Here is an 18,996-nt window from a genome sequence, read left to right on the forward strand (position 1 = left end):
GGGAGGGGCCACGGATCACTTCCGTGTCCCGGAAGTGTACCTCCGGGGTCACGGGGCGAGGTGGGAGTCACCGAGCCAGAGCGGCTCCCGGAAGACACCGCCTGTGTGTTTTCCGAAGAGATTAAGGTTGCCCTAGGGAAAGACGTTTAACTTAAGGGACAGCGAAAGGAGGCAGAGGGCTGGGCGTCGCTGCGAGCAGGTTTGCCTACGCGACTGCACGCAGCCGACACGTCCTCCGGGCGAGGCGGGCCCGTGTCCCAAGATGGCGGTGGCGCGGTTAGATGACTTCCGCCGCCGTGACTCCGACCCTGACAGCCTGGGCGCTGCAGCGCGCTTCGTGGTGCGGAGGGGAATAGCAACAACAAAGCGCCTTAATCGTATCCCTTTCTCCTACTGTGTACTTGGCAAAATAAGAAAACTTATCTGCTAACCTGGGTAAGCAGTTTATATATGTTGCTTCCTTTCATTCTCACATTATCGAACAGATGCTGATTTCTCGTTTACGGATAAGGGCTGCTGAGCTGACACATTGGTGGTACATTTGGGATTCTGCCACTAAAGCCCGTGTAGATGGAAATATAGAGGAGCTGAGGCGTGCACTTAGCAGAGATGGGCATCTGTTGCAGATACAGACGCACATACGTATATACATATGCATATGGAACATCTATATATGGAATGTATGCAGCGCATAATAAATCAGCGACCATGAGGACCAGCGCTGTGGCGCAGTGCCTTAAGCCGCCACCTGCCATGTTCCTGTCCCGGCTGCTTCACTTCCGATGCAGGTCCCTGCTGATGGCCTGGGAAAGGCAGGAAGATGGACCAGGTGCCTGGGCCCCTCACACCCCTGTGTGAAACCCAGAGGAAGCTCCTGCCGCCTGTCTTTGGCCTGGCTCAGTCCCTCTGTAACTCTTTCAATAGATAAGTAAATCTTAAAACAAAAGAAAACAGAAAAAAACTATTCCCTAAATTGAGCTGAAGTCATTCAGAGAAGGGTCAATTCCCAAAAAGCTATATGCTGTTCTGCATGATCACATTTATTTTTTTAAAAGATTTTATTTATTTGAGAGGTAGAGTTACAGCAGTGAGAGGCAGAGACAGAGAGAAAGGTCTTCCAACTGCTGGTTCACTCCCCAATTGGCTGCAATGGCCAGAGCTGCACCTATCCATAGCCAGAAGCCAGGAGCATCTTCCGGGTCTCCCACGCAGGTGCGGGGTCCCAAGGACTTGGACCATCTTCTGCTGCTTTCCCAGGCCACAGCAGAGAGCTGGATTGGGAGAGGAGCAGCCGGGACTAGAACTAGTGCCCATATGGGATGCCAGCGCCGCAGGCAGAGGATTAACCTACTGAGTCACCGCACTGGCCCCTATTTTTTTTTTTTTTAAGATTTATTTATTTATTTGAAAGAAGTACAGAGACAGAGATCTTCCGTCTGCTGGTATCTCCCCAAAAGACCGCAGCAGCCAGGGCTGGACTAGGCTGAATCCAGGAGCCAGCAGTGTCATCCGGGTCTCCTATGTGAGTGGCAGGGGCCAAAATACTCGCGCCATCTTCTGCTCTTTTCTTAGGCCATTGGGAGGGAGCTGGATCAGAAATGGAGCAGCTGGGACTTGTCCATGTGGGATGCCAGCGTGGCAGGGGGCAGCTTAACCCTCTACACCACAATGCCAGCCCTGGGAATAGTTTTGTTTTGTTTTTTAATATTTATTATTTATTCATTTGAAAGGCAGAGTTGCAGGGAGAGAGAGAGGGAGAGACAGAAAGGGATATCTTCCATTTGCTGGTTCACTCACCAAATGGCCACAACAGCCAGAGCTGGGCCAGGCCAAAGCCAGGAGCCAAGAGCTTCTTCCAAGTCTCCCATGCGGGTTTAGGGTCCCAAGGACTTGGGACATCCGGCACTGTTTTCCCAGGTACATTAGCAGGGAGCTAGATTGTGAGTGCAGCAGCTGGGACTTGAACTGGGCGTCCGTATGGGATTCTGGCATCGCAGGCGGAGGCTTCACTCGCTACGCCACAACAGCAGTCCTGGAATAGTTCATTTTTTAAAATGTGGTATGAGAGCAGGCATTTAGCTTTTTGGTTAAGGTGCCTGCATCCCACATCAGAGTCCTTGAGTTCAGTTCTGACTCTAGCTACTGACTAACGTAGAACTTGGGAGGCAGCCATGATGGCTTAAGTGGCTGTCACCTATGTGGGAGACTTGGATTCCTACTGCCTCCTGGCTTTGGTCTAATAAGTTTATAGAAAAATGAAATTAAACGATAACTGTACTTTTTAGATGTAGTGTCTTTTTTCCCCTTTATGAAAGTAATTACATGGCTGGCGTTGTGACATAGTGGATTAAACTGCCACCTGCGATGCTGGCATCCCATATGGGTACCAGTTTGAGTCCTGGCTGCCCCAGTTCTGATCCAGATTCCTGCTAATGTGCCTGGGAAAGCAATGGAGGATGGCCCAAGTCCCTGGGCCCCTGCACTCACGTGGGAGACTTGGAAGAAGCTCCTGGCTGCTGGCCTTGGTTTGGCTGAATCCCAGCCATTGCGGCTACTTGGGAAGTGAACCAGTGGATGGAAGATTCTCTGTGTGTCTAACTCTGCCTTTCAAATAAAATAAATATTTTTTAAAAAGTTATTATAGGGGCCGGCACTGCAGTGTCGGTATTCCAAATGGGAACCAGTTTGAGTCCCAGCTGCTCCACTTCCGATCCAGCTCTCTGCTGTGTCCTGGGAAGGATGGCCAAGTCGTTGGGCCCCTGCACCTACGTGGGAGACCCGGAAGAAGCTCCTGGCTCCTGGCTTCAGATCTGCTCAGCTCCAGCTGTTGCGGCCATCTGGGGAGTGAACCAGCAGTGGAAGACCTCTCTGCCTCTGCCTCTCTGTGACCCTGCCCTTCAAATAAATAAATAAATCTTAAAAAAAATTAAGTGCAGAGACTGGCATTGTGGCACAGCATTTTTTTTCAAGAGGCACAGATGAGGGATTAAACACTGTTGGTGTCTTTTTTCAGGATTCTCTCTCTTTTTTAAAGATTTATTTATTTGAAATTCAGAGTTACACACAGAAAGATAGGCAGAGAGAGAGAGAGAGACAGAGGGAGAAAGAGAGAGGTCTTCCACCCGGTAGTTCACTTCCCCATTGACTGCAACAGCTGGAGCTGTGCTTATCCGAAGCTAGGTGTCAGGAGCTTCCTCCAGGTCTCCCATGCAGGTACAGGGGCCCAAGGACTTGGGCCATCTTCTACTGCTTTCCCAGACCATAGCAGAGAGCTGGATCAAAAGTAGAACAGCTAGGACTTGAACCAGCACCCATATGGGATGCCGGTACTGAAGGCGACAGGCTTACCTTCTATGTCACAGTGCCGGAACCTAAAGATTTATTTATTTATTTATTTGAAAGGCAGTGTTGCAGAAAGAGAGAGAGAGAGAGAGAGAGAGGTGCTTCATCCGCTGGTTCACTCCTCAAATGGCTGCAACGGCCGGAGCCCATCCAGAGCCTGGCCCATCCAGACCCTGGCCCATCCAGAGCCAGGAGCCACGTGGGTGCAGGGCCCCAAGGACCTGGGTCATCCTCTGATAGTTTTCCAGGCCATAGCAGAGAGCTGGATCAGAAGAAGAGCAGTTGGGTCTCAGACTGGTGCCCATATGGGATGCCAGTACCACAGTAGGTGGCTTTACCCGCTGCAGCACAGCACCAGCTCCAGGGCACTGCATTTTTTTCTAAAGATTTATTTTATTTATTTGAAAGACAGAGTTACAGAGAGAGGTAGAGAGAGAGAGAGAAGTCTTTCATCTGCTGGTTCACTCCCCAGATGGCTGCAATGGCCCAAGCTGTGCCGATCTGAAGCCAGGAGCCAGGAGCTTCTCCTGGGTCTCCCATGTGGGTGCAGGGGCCCAAGGACTTTAGCCATCTTCTGCTGCTCTCCCAGGCCATAGCAAAGAGCTAGATCAGAAAAAGAGGAGTAGCCAGGACTAGAACTGGTGCCCATATGGGATGCTGGTGCTGCAGGCCGGGGCTTTAACCTGCTGCACCCCAGTGCCGGCCCCCATGGGCACAGCATTTTAAGCTGCCACATGTGAAATTGGCATCCCAGATCAGAGCACCGGTTTGAGTCCTGACTGTTTCACCTCCGATCCATCTCTCCACTAGTGTGCCTGGGAAAGCAGGGGGTAATGGCCCAAGTGTTTGAGCCCCTGCTACCCGCGTGTGAGACTCAGATGCATTACTGGCTCCTGGCTTTGACCTGACCCAGTCCCCGCTGCTGCAGCCATTTGAGGAGAGAACTGGCCAATGGAAGATCTCTTTCTCTCTCTCGCATAAATGGCTTAGGTCCAAGTACTTGGATCATCTGCTGCTGCTTTCCCATATGAAAGCGCCAGTTTCAGTCCTCTGCTTCCAGTCCATTTCCCTGCTAATGAGCCTGGAGACAGCACGTTATGGCCCAAGTACTTAGGCCCCTGCCACTCACATGGGAGACCTGGGTGGAATTCCTGGCTCCTGGCTCCAGCCTGGTTCAGCCCCGGCTGTTGTGGCCATTTGGGGAATGATTCAATAGATGGAAAACCTTTCTCTCTCCCTCTACATTTCATATGAATAAATACATTTTCAAAGCATACCCCAAAGGGCCGGCGTTGTGGCATAGTAGGTTAAGTATCTTCCTGTGGCGCCAGCATTCCATATGGGAGTCCATTTGAGTCCTACTTCTGATCCAGCTCTCTGCTATGGCCTGGGAAAGCAGGGGAAGATGTCCCAAATGCTTGGGCCCCTGCAGCACTTGGGAGACCCAGAAGCAGCTCCGGGCTCCTGGCTTCAGATTGCCCTAGCCCCACTGTTGCAGTCACTTGGGGAGTGAACCAGCAGATGAAAGATCTTTCTCTCTGTCTTTTTCTCTCTCTGTCTGTAACTCTGCCTCTCAAATAAATGAATAAATCTTTTTTTTTTTTTCTGAAGAGCATACCCCAAACCCCACATCTTCCTTCTCTCGCTTCTGTCCCCAGCGACTCAGTCCTCTCCCTTGAAAGCAACAGGTACTAGCCATGTTGCAGCATTTTAACCACTAGTGACGATTCCTTGTACATTGCAGCACTGTTTATATACTCGGTTCTCTACTGATGGATATTTAGGTTATTTCCAGAACTTGCAAGTATAAACAGATCTGTCAAGAACACATTTGTAGTATTCTTTCTCAGGATAAAGTGCTAAAAGTCACAAGAAACATGTAGTTAAAATGCTGACACGTGTGGCTAAACCGTCCTCCAGAAAGTGCATTTCACTTCCATTTCTGCTAAACCCAGAAACTCAGTGTGTGTCCTTGATGGCGTGTGTCGTGTGTGCCGTGAAGAGTGAGGTCAGACATCTCTTCATGGATTGCTCTGACCGTCACACCTCAGCTGTGCGTGTCTGCTTGTGTTCTGTGGGGAGGGGGAGTTCGGTTCTGGGTAGGGAGGTCCCCAGTGGCCAAGGTGCGTGAGCAGAGTGCCGTGTTGTACACTGTGTTCCTGCTTGGCACAAGAGTTGCACTGAAGAGCCCAGACCTCCATGAGGAAAGACTCTGGAGGGAACAGGGCTTGACCTTGAGGGCAGCCCACACACTGCCCCAGGACAAGTTTTTCCACAGGAGAGTCTTGTCTTTAGCCCTGCAACCATCAGTGTCACTGCTCTCACACTCTACTATGGTGATGTAATCAAGATAGTTACTGTTTCTATAGATTGTGACTAGCTGGGAGTTCCTGGGCAAAAACTGAAGCTTTCTGGACTTTAGTTTTATCATTTGTAATATGGGGTCACAGCCGTTTTAAAGATTGAAACCGTTTATCTTTATGGGGCACCTGCTTTGTGCCAAGTGCTGGGGTACAATAATGATGGCATTGACACTGGGACTTGAAAGTAGAGCAGGAATTAGCTAATGCAGCCTGGAGGAGTGGTCTGGGCCTGGAGAACAGGGTTCATGGCGGTGGGAAGGGGCTTGGCGAGTCACGGCAACTAGCAGGTGGCCAGCACGGCTGGGACGTCATGAGTGAGGGAGCCGGGCTGGAGAAGTGGCAGAGCCTGGGCCTTCCCTCCCTGTTGTTTGTGGGTTTTCCTCACCCCCTGGGCTCGGTGCCCCGTACACACCGTGAGCACAGGAGTGTGCTGACTGCCTCCCCACATCACCGTCTCTCAGGCAGTGAGGCCTCCTGAGCACTGACCTTGTGTCTGGGGTGGTTGTAAACACTTGGGGTGAATCGGCAAAAAAAGCAGATGTGATCTACCCTCTTAAAGTCCCCATCGTGGGCCACCAGTGTGATACAGCAGGTTAAGCACCGCCTGTGACACCAGTATCCCATACCAGTGTTCCGGTTCCAGTCTTTGCTGCGCTGCTTCCAATCTAACTTCCTGCTGACACGCCCAGGAAGGCAGTCAAAAACAGACCAAGTGCTTGGACCCCAGCATATGTGGGAGACCCAGATGGAATTCCTGGCTCCAGCTTCAGGCTGGCCCAGATCTGCCTTGTAGCCATCTGGGGAGTGAACCAATGGATGGAAGACCTCTCTCACTCACTGTCTATCTGTGTCACTCTACCTTTCAAATAAATCAGTCTTTTTTTAAAAAAAGTTTACAACCTAGAAGAAGGCCAGAGAGAATATCTCTGTGGCTTTTCTGTCGTGTTCTAAGGGGGTGAGTTCTATGGAAAGAAGGGAAGTCAGGCATCGTCGAGGGTGTTGGGGGCCCAAGGAAAGGAGTGGAGCAGGTGGCAGAGCTGAATAGAGGGGCTGGGGTGGTCTTTAAGGAGAGATTTGAGTGGAGGAGGGAGAGGGGAGCCAGAGCAAGCCTTGCTGATGGGAAGAATTATGGCGGGCGGCGGTGGAGCCAAGGAGCAGAGATGGTGACTGACATAGTCTATGGACAGCCAGGAGGCCAGCAGGGCCGGAGTGCGGTGAGCAAGGGCAGAGGCATGGGTAATGAGGAGCGGCCGTGATGAGAGGCCACGGGAGGGGAGTCACATAGGCCCAGTCAGCTTTGTAAGGACTTTGGCCTTGCTCCGAGTGGGCCCACTGGTGAGTTGGAAGCAGAGGACTGCTGGACCCTCACTTCTGTTTCAATAGGGTCACGATGGGTCTCTGTGAAGAATAGGTTGTTCATGGGGCCAGGGCAAAAGCAGAAGTATGGGTGATCTTGATGAAGAGACTTTTACCCCCAGACTGATGAGAGATAGGAGTGGGGGCAGGTATTTGGCTTGGCAGTTAAGGTGGCGGTTAGGGCACCTGCGTTCCCGTTGCAGTGTCTGGGTTCAGTGTCTGCCTATGGCTCCCAACTCCAGCCTCCTGCTAAGGCAGACCCTGGGAAGCAGTGGTGAGGGCTCAGGTGATTGGGTTCCCCTCCAGCCATGTGGGAAACTTCAACTAAGTCCTTGCCTCCTGGCTTTGGCCTAGCCCAGCCCTGGCTGTTGCAGGCGTTTGACAAGTGAACTGATGGATGAGAGCTACCTTTCTCTCTCTCTCTTAAATAAATAAACATTTGACAATAAAAAGAAATAAATACACTGGTGAGTGAAACCAAGGTGGCACCATTAGAAGCAGGAAGCAGTAGTCTAAATCTGGTTGCATTTTGAAAGTATCCAACAGCATCCCCTGATAGACAAGAAGGGGGCACCTGGAAGGGCAGAGTTGCCATCAGCTGGGATAGGAGAGGCTGGCGCTAGATGAGGTTTTTAGGGAAAGATCAGATATTCAGTCTTAGACCTTAGTTTGAGGTTTCTTTATTTTTCATTTTATTTGAAAGGCGGAGAGACACAGAGTAAGAGGCAGAGATAAATCTTCCATCCTCTGGTTCCCTCCAGCTAGGGCTGGGCCGACTGAAGCTAGGGCTCAGACCTCCATCTGGGTCTCCCACATGCGTGTTAGGGACTCAGGTACTCCAGCCATCCCTTGCTACCCCTGGCGTGGGAATTGGCAGGAAGCTGGAGCAGAAGCAGATGAATCAGAGCTAGAACCGGGCACTCTGGCATGGGATGCAGGGTCTCAACCACCGCACCAGAGGCTGGCCCCAAGTTTGAGATGTTGCTTTACATATCCCAGTCCAGGTGTCAGGGAGGTTGTTGGGATAGATGGATTTGGGATGCACTATAAGTTAGGGAGTCCTGGGCCTCTAGATGGAGTGAGGGCTGAGAGCAGACACTGATGGCAGATTCTGCCATTGCATACTCACAGCAGGGTTCGTCCTGGCCACGGAGCAGTGCTAGGTTGTTTGGCCACTGAATGAGGCTGAGATGATGGCTCGAGGAGGGATCACAAGCGGAGCAATTGGCCAGGATGGGCGGGGGGACAGGAGCATTAGATGAGAGGAGTCCGAGGACTGGAAGCATCGTCCGTATGAACACTGGGACGGAGCTGGCTGACTGGGAGTGACTGTGAGTCTGGAAGGAGAGGGTGCAGCCAGGGCTTGGGGGATGCGTGTTCTGAGGTGAGCTCACACCCTGTGCCAGTCATGCAGCCCTGTAAGATGGGGGAGGACAGAGTCAGAAAGGCATGCCTGTGACGATGGGGAGGAGAGATGGCACCATTCCCACGCCCTCGGCCTCCACTGGCTGTGCCAGGAGAAAGCACATCCGCAGGGAGCGCCAGGACGGGAAGACCCAGAGAAAGGACTGGGGTAGAGGCGACCTGGAATTCCTGAGGCTACTCGGAGCTTTGGGGAGGTGAGGAGGCTCCCAAGGAGGAACAGGAGCATCTGCCGAGGGCTCTGTGGGGCTCGGGTGCCCTGGGTGTGGGATAAAGATAAAGGTGGAATGAGCTTAGTGGCCCCACATGCAGTTGTTCAAGGAATAATAGTAGCAACAATGAAGACTAAGGTTGATTGCATGCTTGTAATCTGTGCTGAGGGAGTTGAATGTATCCTCATAGGAACCAGAGGAGGCAGATGTTTTTAAAAATTAATTAATTTATTTGCTTAAAAGGTAGAATGACACAGAGAGAGGGAGAGGCAGAGATCATGTATGTGCTGGTTCACTCACCAAAGGTCCACAAGAAGCCGGGATTCAGAAACTCCAGCCAGGTCTCCCACATACGTGGCAGGGGCCCAAGCACCTGCATCATCTTCCACGGCAGCAGGGAGCCAAACCGTTGCTCTGATAGGGGATGCCGCAAGCAGTGAGCTTAACCCACTCTGCCACAGCACTGGCTCCTGGGGCAGACATTTTTACTCACCTCGTTTTGCAAGTGAGGAGGGTCCTGAGCAGGAAGTGGAGCGCCAGCTTCTGCACCTGAGCCGTCTGGCTGCAGAGCCCCACCGCTTCTAATCTCAGCCCAGACACACTGCAGAGTGGGCGAAGCAAGAGGAGAGAAAGGCCTTGAGGAAACACAGCCCTAGCTCTGACCTCCATCCCCAAGCTTGGCCTGGAAAGTCACTTCCCCTTTCTGAGAAGCAGTTCCTACGCAGGGCATTCCTGGAAATGAATGCCAGCTCTTGGGGCCATTTGGGGAGTGAGTGCCTTTCAAATAAGTAAAATAAAAATCTGAAAAAAATAAAAGGGGGTGGGGAAGCTTGGGTCATCCCAGATTTGGGAGCAGATCCATGGGGCTGAAGGGAGGGCATGATGAGAATAAAGATTGAAGGATGGGCCTCAAGGACCTGAGCCTAATAAGCCAGGTACAAGGGTAGGACTTCATGGAGGTCTCTGGCCCGGCTTTGCCCACACGGAAGGTTGGGACTAAGGAGTGGAACAAACGGATCAACAGTGCCTGCTCTTGCCAGAGTACCCGCTAGATGGCGCCTGCTCTCCGCACCGCTCCAGGAAGGCCAGCTTTGGCTGGGTCTGGTTCTCAGCTGGGACAGGGGAGGGGAGGTACACAGTATAGTTCCTGGGCCCAGAAGTTGGTTTCAGAGTGTGCGTGTGTGCATGTATGTGTGTTTATGCATGTAAAATCTGCACTCGAGTCAGGCCGTCTCATCCAGGACAGGGTTGTGCTCTGTCCAGGGCCTTGGTGTGCCTGTCCCTGTCTGCCTCATCACAGGAGCTCAAATTATTATCCTCCTTTTACAGAATAGGAAGCAGAAGCAGGAGAAGGTCGAGGGTCATGGCCAAAGCCCTGCTACTGGCTCAGAGTGGAGGAAGTGGACCAAGGTTGCCTCTCTGCACTTGTCCACACCACAGGCTGACCAGCAGAGGTCCTGCTCGAATCCCCCAGGTGGGTAGTTACGGGTCCCAGCAGCTTGGCAGAACCGGGCTGTGGATCCCCACTCGCTGCTCACATAGCATGTTCATGGAGCAGCCGCCCTGGGCCCAGGCCTGGTGGACGTTAAAGCAACAGGTAACCTGGGAGAATCTCCATCCTCACAGGAGGGAGAATCTACAGGGCAGCCAGACATGCGTGGGTAGACCACCGATCACTTTTTCAGTCCAGCCACGGTAAGAGAGACCCGTGGAGGTGGCAGGGTGGGCTGGCTCTGGTAGAGGTCGCCGGCAAGCAGGATGCTGAGCAAGACACGTGGAGACCTGAGATGAGAATGTGCAGCCATGAGCACAGGAGAAGCCATGCTTCCAGGCAGAGGCGATGGCTACTGCCAAAGTCAAGGCCAAGCTCAACCCGAGGACCTGCCCAGTGCAGGAGGTGTTGCAGGGGGTGGGGTGAGGAGCAGGGAAGCACTGAGGTCATCCAAGAGGTCAGGGGCCGTGGAGTATGCTGTGGGCCTGGTGGGGAGTTGTAAGGGGGCAGAGCACATGCTGATTCGTGTCCTTAGAAGGTCACTCTGCTGGGTTTGGAGGATCACAGAGGAGCCAGGGTGGAAGCAGGAGGCGGGGGTGGCAGCCATGAAGGCGGGGAACGCTCTCCAAAGATGCTTTAGAAGCAGAATCTGTAGAACTTTCCAGATGGATTGGACAAGGGGTGAGGGTCATTGCGGGTTCCAGGCTTGCATGGGCTGTGAAACCATGCAGCAAGGCAGGGAGTCTTGGGGTGGGAATGAAGCGCAGGCCCTGATGGTTTAGGAGCCCTCTGTTTGGTCTAGTGGGAAGGTGGGACACGCATTCGGGCTCATCGGAAAGACAGGGCTGCTGAGGTAGCTTCAGGAGACTCTACAGTGTTTTAATGTCAAGACACAGGTTGTCTGCACAGCTCAGCAAGAGGTGGTGATGTCCCCATACCCGCATATGTGCAGCAGAGGCTGGCTAGTGGCTGTCGTGGCTGCCAGCAGAGGAGGCCTCTCTGAGGAGCGATGGGATGACATGGACGTTGAGGTCACCAGAGCCCAGGACCGGTTGGCTCCAGGACAGCGTGGAGGAGCTGGCCGTGCTGACTCTGTCTCTTTGTCTGCTTAGAGGCTCCCTTGCTGGTGGCACCCTTCCCCCACTGCCATCTGGCGGGGCCCAGAGGCTCACAGGCTTTCGGGTGGGGTAGGGGGAGGGGCAGCCCCAAGGATGGGGCTGTAATTTCAGCCGGGAGCAAGGTTTCTGAGTTTCAGCCACCTGGTGTGGGGTTCCTCTTTCCGACACCTCTCCCATGACTGGGCTGATAGCCCCACCCCCACCAACTGCAGCTACCCAGCATCTGTCAGCGGAGGGAGCCAGAGGAGCAGCTACCTGCCACCTTCCCACCTGGAGAGGCCTTGATCAGGTGGCACAGCACCCGGAGTAGGGGCAGGGGCTAACTGGAGAGGGCTGCTGGGCTTAATTAGTGGTTGGGAAGCCCTGGAACCTGCATCTGAGAGCCCCCACCCCCAGACTTTCATCTTCTGAACCTCCCACCCGCCTGGATGAAAGGGCCTAGGAGGGGCTGGTATTAATAGTAATTATTAGTTTCACCAATAAAGCAAAGCAGGATTATCACCAAGCTCAACGTGTTCTTCCCTCTTTGTCTGCCTCTTTTCTCCTTCCTCTTGGCTCCTTTGCTTTCTTCTCTTCTTTCTTTGCACTCTGTCTGCCTTGTGTCAAGGTCTCAGAATCTGCCTTCCTCTTTCTGTTCCATCAGCTGTTTGTACTGAGATGTCTCAGGAGCTGGGACGTTTGGGGAACAGCTCTGCACTTGTTTGAGTTGCAGAGGGAGACTGGGAGGAGACAGAGGGACAGGAGGGTGTGTTAGAGCGTCTAAATACATTCATTCATTCATTCATGGTTTACAAATCATGATTGGACACTGCTGTTGGGCAGGCACCCTCCCAAGTGGACAATGTAGCAGGGAAGATGGACAGTAAGTGGAACACTGATAAACACACGTAAGGTCCCGCAGGGAGACGCTCACTGGAACAGGACACAGGTGATGAGGGCTCTGTGGGCGGCTGTTTTAGACTGGGGGACCAGGGAGATAACAGTCGGGGCAGAGATCTGAATGATGGGAAAGAAGGAGCCAGTGAGGAGGGAGGATTGGGAAAAGTGTTCCTGGCAGGAGGAGCTGCCTTTGCCAGTGGCCTCAGGTGGGAAGCAGCTTAGCCAGCATGAGAATCAAGTGGCCTGGGGGAGAACTAGAAGGAGCAGCTTCAAGATGAACAGGGGATAGGGAACAGGGCTGGCCCTAGGGATCTGTGACCTCTACCATCTCACAGGCCCTGCACCTGCCGAATGCTCTGTTTTTGTAAAGGGGGTTCTGCATTTTCATTTTGCACTGGGCCCTGCGCATGGTTTGGGTGGTATCGGTTGGGCAGATTAGCAAAAGGACTAGGTGTCTGTGTAGAACCATGGAGGCCACTCATTTGGCGTGTGGCAGAGGAATGAGTGAAAGGGGGTGTGAATGAACTGGGTGTGCACCTGTAGGCCTAACCAGGGGCTACTGTTCTGTGGAGAGAGCTCGCGCACAGATAAGGCCTCCACATCCTAGAGCAGATGCTCCATTTTCCAGGGTCCATGCCTGTGGGGCTCCCATGGGCTGTGTTCACCAGGCCTGAAGCAGCACCATGAGCAGCTAAGTGAGGCCAGACTAGGCCCAGACCGGACTGTGAGAGACAGGAGAGACAGGGTGACTGTGCTAGGGGAAGGTGGATGGGGCCCAGTCTTGCCTGTGGGGCCTGAGTCTGGAGCCCTACAGACTTGAGTTCAAATTTCACTTTAACACAAGTAGATATGACAAAGTGGACTTTTTACAGGTGATTTGCTTCCTTGACCCTCAATTTCCTCCTCTGTAAAGTGGGGATCACTGCTTGTTAGCACTGTTAAGGGGATTAAATGATGCAATGAGCGGAAGGCTCTTGGCAGAGTCAGAGCCTGGGAAATATTTGTGATGTTAATAATTATCATAGTAATTGTAGAAGCTCTGGAGACTTGGGTAGACATTTGCTTCTGCCCTACATGAATGCATAACCATGAAAACTCACTTAACCCTCTTCAGCCTCAGTTTCCTCTCCCATTAAATGGGGATAATAGCAGTGGAACCACCCTTGAGCCAGATCGCTCTGGACGACTCACGCGATCACAGTGAGCCTTGTAAATTGATGTGCACGTGGGAGCTGCTCCCACATTCCTGCCCCCCCCCCCTTTCAGTCTGTCATCCTAGGGAAGGCTTTCTCTAAATGTGCCCGCCCAGAAAGAAAAATGCCCCTTGATTCTTGGTGATTTGTAGAATCCAGATCCTGGATCTCTGGACCTAATCTGTGGCTTCCACATTGGAAAGCCAGCCTGAGGGTGAACCTCACGTTCAAGGCTTGTGATGGGGCAAGAAAGGAAGGTGCAGAAACTGGGGTGGAGCTGAGGGAGGACAAAGTAGCTGCAGCCAAAATCTCCCATTGCCTGGCTTCCTGTCTCACTCTGGGGGCAGGAAACAGCTGGTCAGTTGCAGAGAATCAGCCCCTGACAAAGGACTGGAGCACAGGCTCAGGATGGGCAGAGCCCCCTTCTCATCTCCCACCGGCACCCCCAAGGGCGACTGTGCAGCAGCCTGCAAGACCCGTGGACAGCCATAAGCCGCATCAGCCTGAGGAGGGGAGTCCGTCTCCACGGAGGTCCTCACCTGAGAAGCATGGAAGGCGAGGCCAAAGGGGCCTGGGAGCCATCCAGGGTGAGAGAACGTGAGCTCCCGGCCTCTGCTGCTGTGTCCTCATCAGGGAGCGTGCAGACAATAGTCAGATCTTCGCAGGGTGCCCAGGGAGCTGACGCCCTGGAGTGGTCAGCAAAGGCAGGCCCACAGTGAGAGCTGCGCACAGGGTGGTTCTTACTCTGTTTTTGAGAACTGAGGCCACCCAGCGAGTCGTGGCAGAGGCTGTCAGATCTCCCAGTAGGGCAGTTCAAAGCCTTTCCCCATTCTTCGTTGTATTTTGGGCTGGCAGCATTCATTCATTTATTTGTTTATTCAATAAATATTTATGGAATGTTCTTCAGGCAACAGAGTGGCAGACAGAGGGAGGAGGTGGGGCCTGAGACCTGAAGTATTCCTGGAGGCTGTCTGAGTGAGAGGTGACGTTTACTCAGGAGCTCTGAGCTTCTCACTGCCCTGGAAATTGGCATTACGCAGTTAACAGAGGGGGAGCCCAGGTGAGATCAAGTTCATTCTCGGAGACACTGCAATCCAGGTCCACCTCACTCCAAAGTCAGTGCTTTTTCCAGTCTAGATTGCTGGTCTCCCTCTCTGCTGTATCCCCAGGCTCTCCCTGTCCCTCCTCCCTCTACTTTGGCAGAGCCAAATCCCTGGAGGCCAGAGGTCAGGCTGTTTTCTGTCACCCCCTGTAGCAGGATCTCTGTCATTTCCTCCCAGGGCTCTCCTGACAGTGTGGAACAACCTTGGGGCTTTCCTCGGAGGGGAAATCCAGTCGGGAAGCAGCCCATGGAAAATGTTCGTCTCCTTGGCTGCGGAGCATCTGGGTGCTTGTGAGCAGAGTGGGAAGGGGGGAGCTGCCTGGAAGGGCCCAGAGCCAGGGACTCCCCAGGAGCCAGCACGTGGCCTCCCTCTGCCTCTGTAGCCCCTCTCTGGGCCTCAGTTTCCCCCTCCATAAGCAAGGAGGGGATAACAGAGCTGCAGCCCTGGCTGCTGCACGCCTTCTGGGCTGTGGGTTTATGTGCTGATGCCAAGCTCCCCTGCCTGTGCTTCCTGGTGGGCTCCTGTGAGGATGAAATGGGACTGGAGCTCTAAAAGGGCTTCGAACTAGAATCAAAAGCAAGCAGGGAGGGTGATTCTTGTCAACTGGACCCTCGCTGTCCTGCTCCATGCCCTACCAAGCTGCTGCACGTGCCCAGCTTCCATTCCCTCAGACACTCTGCAGACCTGTGGTGCAGGGTCCCAGGAGAGCCTGGGGCAAGTTCTGACCTGGAAGTCTGGAGCCTGGTGTGAGCATCCTGCTATAGCTGAGTGTTTGTGTGCCATACAATGTACGTGTTGAAATCCTGACTCCCGGGGGCCGGCACCATGGCTCATTTGGTTAATCCTCTGCCTATGGCGCCGGCATCCCATATGGGCGCCGGGTTCTAGTCCCGGTTGCTCCTCTTCCAGTCCAGCTCTCTGCTGTGGCCTGGGAGTGCAGTGGAGGATGGCACAGGTCCTTGGGCCCTGCACCCGCATGGGAGACCAGGAGGAAGCACCTGGCTCCTGGCTTTGGATCGGTGCAGTGCACCGGCTATAGCGGCCATTGTGGGGGGGATGAACCAACGGAAGGAAGACCTTTCTCTCTGTCTTTCTCTCTCTCTCACTGTCTATAACTCTACCTGTCAAAGAAAAAAAAAAAAAAAAAAGAAAAAGAAAAAGAAAAGAAATCCTGACCTCCAAGGTGATGGTTAGGAGGTGGGCCTTTGGGAAGCAATCAGGTTGTGAGGGCTGAATTCTTTTTTTTTTTTTTTTTTTTTTGACAGGCAGAGTTAGACAGTGAGAGAGAGAGACAGAGAGAAAGGTCTTCCCTTCATTGGTTCATCCCCCAAATGGCCACTATGGCCGGTGCGCTGCGCCGATCCGAAATCAGGAGCCAGGTGCTTCTTCCTGGTCTCCCATGCAGGTGCAGGGCCCAAGCACTTGGGCCATCCTCCACTGCCTTCCCGGGCCACAGCAGAGATCTGGACTGGAAGAGGAGCAACCGGGACAGAATCCGGCACCCCAACTGGGACAAGAACCTGGGGTGCTGGCGCCGCAGGCGGAGGATTAGCCTAGTGAGCCGTGGCGCCGGCCGAGGGCTGAATTCTTGTAAATGCAATTGCACCCTTGTGAAAGATAGCTGGGGCAGGCATTTGGCACAGCAGTGAAGTCACTGCTTGGGATACCTGCGCCCCATGGTGGAGTGTCTGGTTCAAGTCCTGGCTCTAGTTCCGATTCCGGCATCCTGCTAATCTGCACTCTGGGAAGCAGCAGATAGTGGCCCAAATCGTTGCGTCCCTGCTACCCTCTTAGGATATCTGGATGAGTTCCTGCCTCCCAACCTCAGCCTAGCCCAGCACTGACTGTTGCAAGCATTTGGGAAGTGAATCAGAGGATCTCTCTCTCTCTCTCTGTCCTTCAAATAAATAAATATGAATAAATAAATAATTAAGACTCAAGGGAACTCATTTGTCCCTTCCCTCCACCATGTGAGGACACAGTGAGAAAGCACAGTCTATGAACAAGCGAGTGGGCCCTCGTCAGACACCAGGTCAGCTGAGTGCTTGCTCCTGGACTCCCTGGTCTCCAGGAAACACATCTCTGTCGTTGGCAGCCCATATGGACTAGGATCCATCCTGAAGCCAGTAAGGCACCCTCCTGGATACCTTCCCGAAGCACCTGGACTTCCACATGGCCGGCATGGCAGAGGGAGCAGGAGCAGGAACAGGAGACCGTAGCTAACCAGGAGGCATTCCCTGTGGCAAGGCACAATGCCGCCCTTCTAAGTAGCTTGGGAAACCCTTTGTGCTCTGGGGTCTCAGTTTCCCCATCTGCTCTGTGAAGCGCATCCATCACAGACCCTTGACCGTGGGCCTCTGACTCCTGACTTCTGCCCTTCCTACACTCAGTGCTGCACAATGAAGAGCAGTTCCTCTCCTGGGGTGTCCATCTGGGGTTTTATCTTCCCAGCTCCATCTGCTGCGGCAGCCCCCAGATGCTCTCAAGTGGACAGGCCCTGGGAAGGGACTCAGGGGTGGAGTCTCACTGCCAGGCTAGCTTGCACAGGTGGAGGGCTGGGGGAGGCAGACCCCCTCCCCACAGGCTGGGCCAGATGGTGAGGGCAGCTGACCAGGGCCTCGATGCTCTCCTTACCCTGGAGCTCCATGGGGATCTGGGTTTTTTTCTACACAAAGGATGTGGGGAGAGCCTTCCCCCCAGCAGGCTTGGGACTCAGGAACCATTTTAATCTGGTAGAACTGAAGTTCTGGCACTGAAAACTTGAGCGCACTGCAGAATCCTCCCATCAGAGCGTCCCTGCATCTCAGCAGTGAGTCACAGGGCTTTAGGTTTCTGAATTGTGCTGGCCGACACCACAGGCACTAGCCACACGTGGCCCTGGCGCACCTGGAATGTGACTGACCCAGAGACAGAGAGAGAGAGAGAGAGCGAGAGAGAGCTCTTCCATCTGCTGGTTCACTCCCCAAATGACTGCAACAGCCAGAGCTGTGCTAATCCGAAGCCAGGAACCAGGAGCTTCTTTTGGGTCTCCCATGTGGGTCCAGGGGCCCAAGGAATTGAACTATCTTCCACTGCTTTTCCAGGCCATAGCAAAGAGCTGTATCAGAAGTGGAGCAGCTGGGTCTTGAACCAGCGCCCGTATGAAATGCCAGCACTTCAGGCCGGGGTGTTAACCTGCTGCAACACAGTGCCGGCCCCAGAAGATCTCTCTCTCTCTCTGTTTCTGCCTTTCGAGAAATGAAAATGAAATGAAAATAAAGTTTAAAAATTATGTATGAAAAATAACTTTAAAGTGATGGACTTTCAGAGCCAGATTTCTGGATCTTTCCATCACTGACTTTGAACCTTAGACACCAACTGAGGACATTTGAGAAGAACTCTGGCCCCTCTCCTACCCGTGTAGGGATGCTACAGCCCACTGGGACCAGCAGGGAACCAGTCTCCATGAAGGCTACCCCTTCCCTCCCCTGGGCAGAGAACTCACCAATGAGTGGCTGCTGGGTTTTGTGCGTGCTTGGTGAGTTTCCAGCCCTAGCTGGGGCCTCCTTCCTGCAGCTTCTCCTGTCTTGGTGGCTTCCCCTTCTACCTTCCTGCAGGGAGTCTGGGGCCCCTCCCCCTACCGTTGTCCTTGCAGATGGGTGTCAGGGACCGAGCACCCTCTCTACTTCCTTAGCCCTTAGCAGAAGCATTCCTGGGATCCCAGGAATGGCGCAGGGGTCCTGCCAGCCTCTCATGGATTGCCAAGGACCCTGTCTCTGGAAAACTGGTCTTTCCTGCCTGTACCCAGCCCAGGGAGGATGTGGGATGGGGAACTACAGGTGCTGGGTAAAGGGGTGGCACAGGAACCAGGAGGTCAACTTAAGGGACCCCAGGTCTGCCTGGAAAAAGCTTTCTTCGGTGTTCAGGGACTCTGGGCAGAGAAGGAGGAGACTTTATTGCTGACAGAGCCAGGAGTGCCAGGGCACGAAGTGGCAGTGATTCACTTGGAGCGTCTCTGCATGGAGGGGGGAAAACCAGAGGTCAGTCAAGGAGGGCTTCTGGGAAGAAGTAAGACTGCAGCCAGGACTAGAAGGAAAGAGAAGCTGTGAGGAGGTGGAGGGAAGGGCACTCGGGGTGGAGGGTGTGCTGGACACTGCAGACTGTTCCCAGGCCTTGAGGGTTCCAGGCTACCTGAAGTCAGGGCAGGGGGTGGTGAGAAGCGATAGGGCCATGAGGGTGGGTCACCTGGCAGAGAGCGGTCAGAGAGCTAGCCTTTGGGGTGAGGAGGGGGGCAGGGGAACCTGGGTGAAAAATACCCCTTACAAAGAGAGCTGTGCCGGGCAAGGAGCTAAGCTACTTCCTAGTATCTCGTTTAATCCTCTCCACAACCCAGAGGGGTAACTACTCTTGTTCTCGTTCTACAAACATTGGAAGCCAAGTTAAATGACAGTGAGAACTGACCGTGGGTTCTTTTTTTTTTTTTTTTTTTTAAGATTTTTAAAATTTTATTTGAAAGGTAGAGTTATAGAGGCAGAGA

At 53.3% G+C, this 18,996-nt stretch overlaps 1 protein-coding gene and 1 long non-coding RNA gene across 3 annotated transcripts in view; one reads left to right on the top strand and one right to left on the bottom strand.

Moving 5' to 3' along the window:
• Positions 1-44: 44 nt before the first annotated feature.
• The window catches only part of NDST1 (N-deacetylase and N-sulfotransferase 1), a 90,656-nt gene continuing 71,704 nt past the window's right edge, over positions 45-18,996 (top strand). The window contains exons 1-2 of the mRNA XM_089336083.1: positions 45-435; positions 10,025-10,169. The gene's annotated coding sequence lies outside the window, so the exon portion shown is untranslated. The remainder of the gene's footprint in view (positions 436-10,024; positions 10,170-18,996) is intronic.
• LOC138850190 (uncharacterized) overlaps positions 7,726-18,996 on the bottom strand; it is a 20,410-nt gene continuing 9,139 nt past the window's right edge. Inside the window, exons 2-5 of one of the 2 annotated variants that reach the window (XR_016236364.1) lie at positions 9,189-9,296; positions 8,996-9,109; positions 8,191-8,477; positions 7,726-7,942 (exon numbers count right to left, since the gene is read on the bottom strand). This is a non-coding gene — a long non-coding RNA (uncharacterized LOC138850190). The remainder of the gene's footprint in view (positions 7,943-8,190; positions 8,478-8,995; positions 9,110-9,188; positions 9,297-18,996) is intronic. The other variant, XR_016236363.1, reaches the window with a different exon arrangement.

This window comes from Oryctolagus cuniculus, chromosome 6 (genome assembly GCF_051225735.1).
Source record: "Oryctolagus cuniculus isolate XC-2025 breed Fujian yellow rabbit chromosome 6, ASM5122573v1, whole genome shotgun sequence".
Taxonomy (NCBI): domain Eukaryota; kingdom Metazoa; phylum Chordata; class Mammalia; order Lagomorpha; family Leporidae; genus Oryctolagus; species Oryctolagus cuniculus.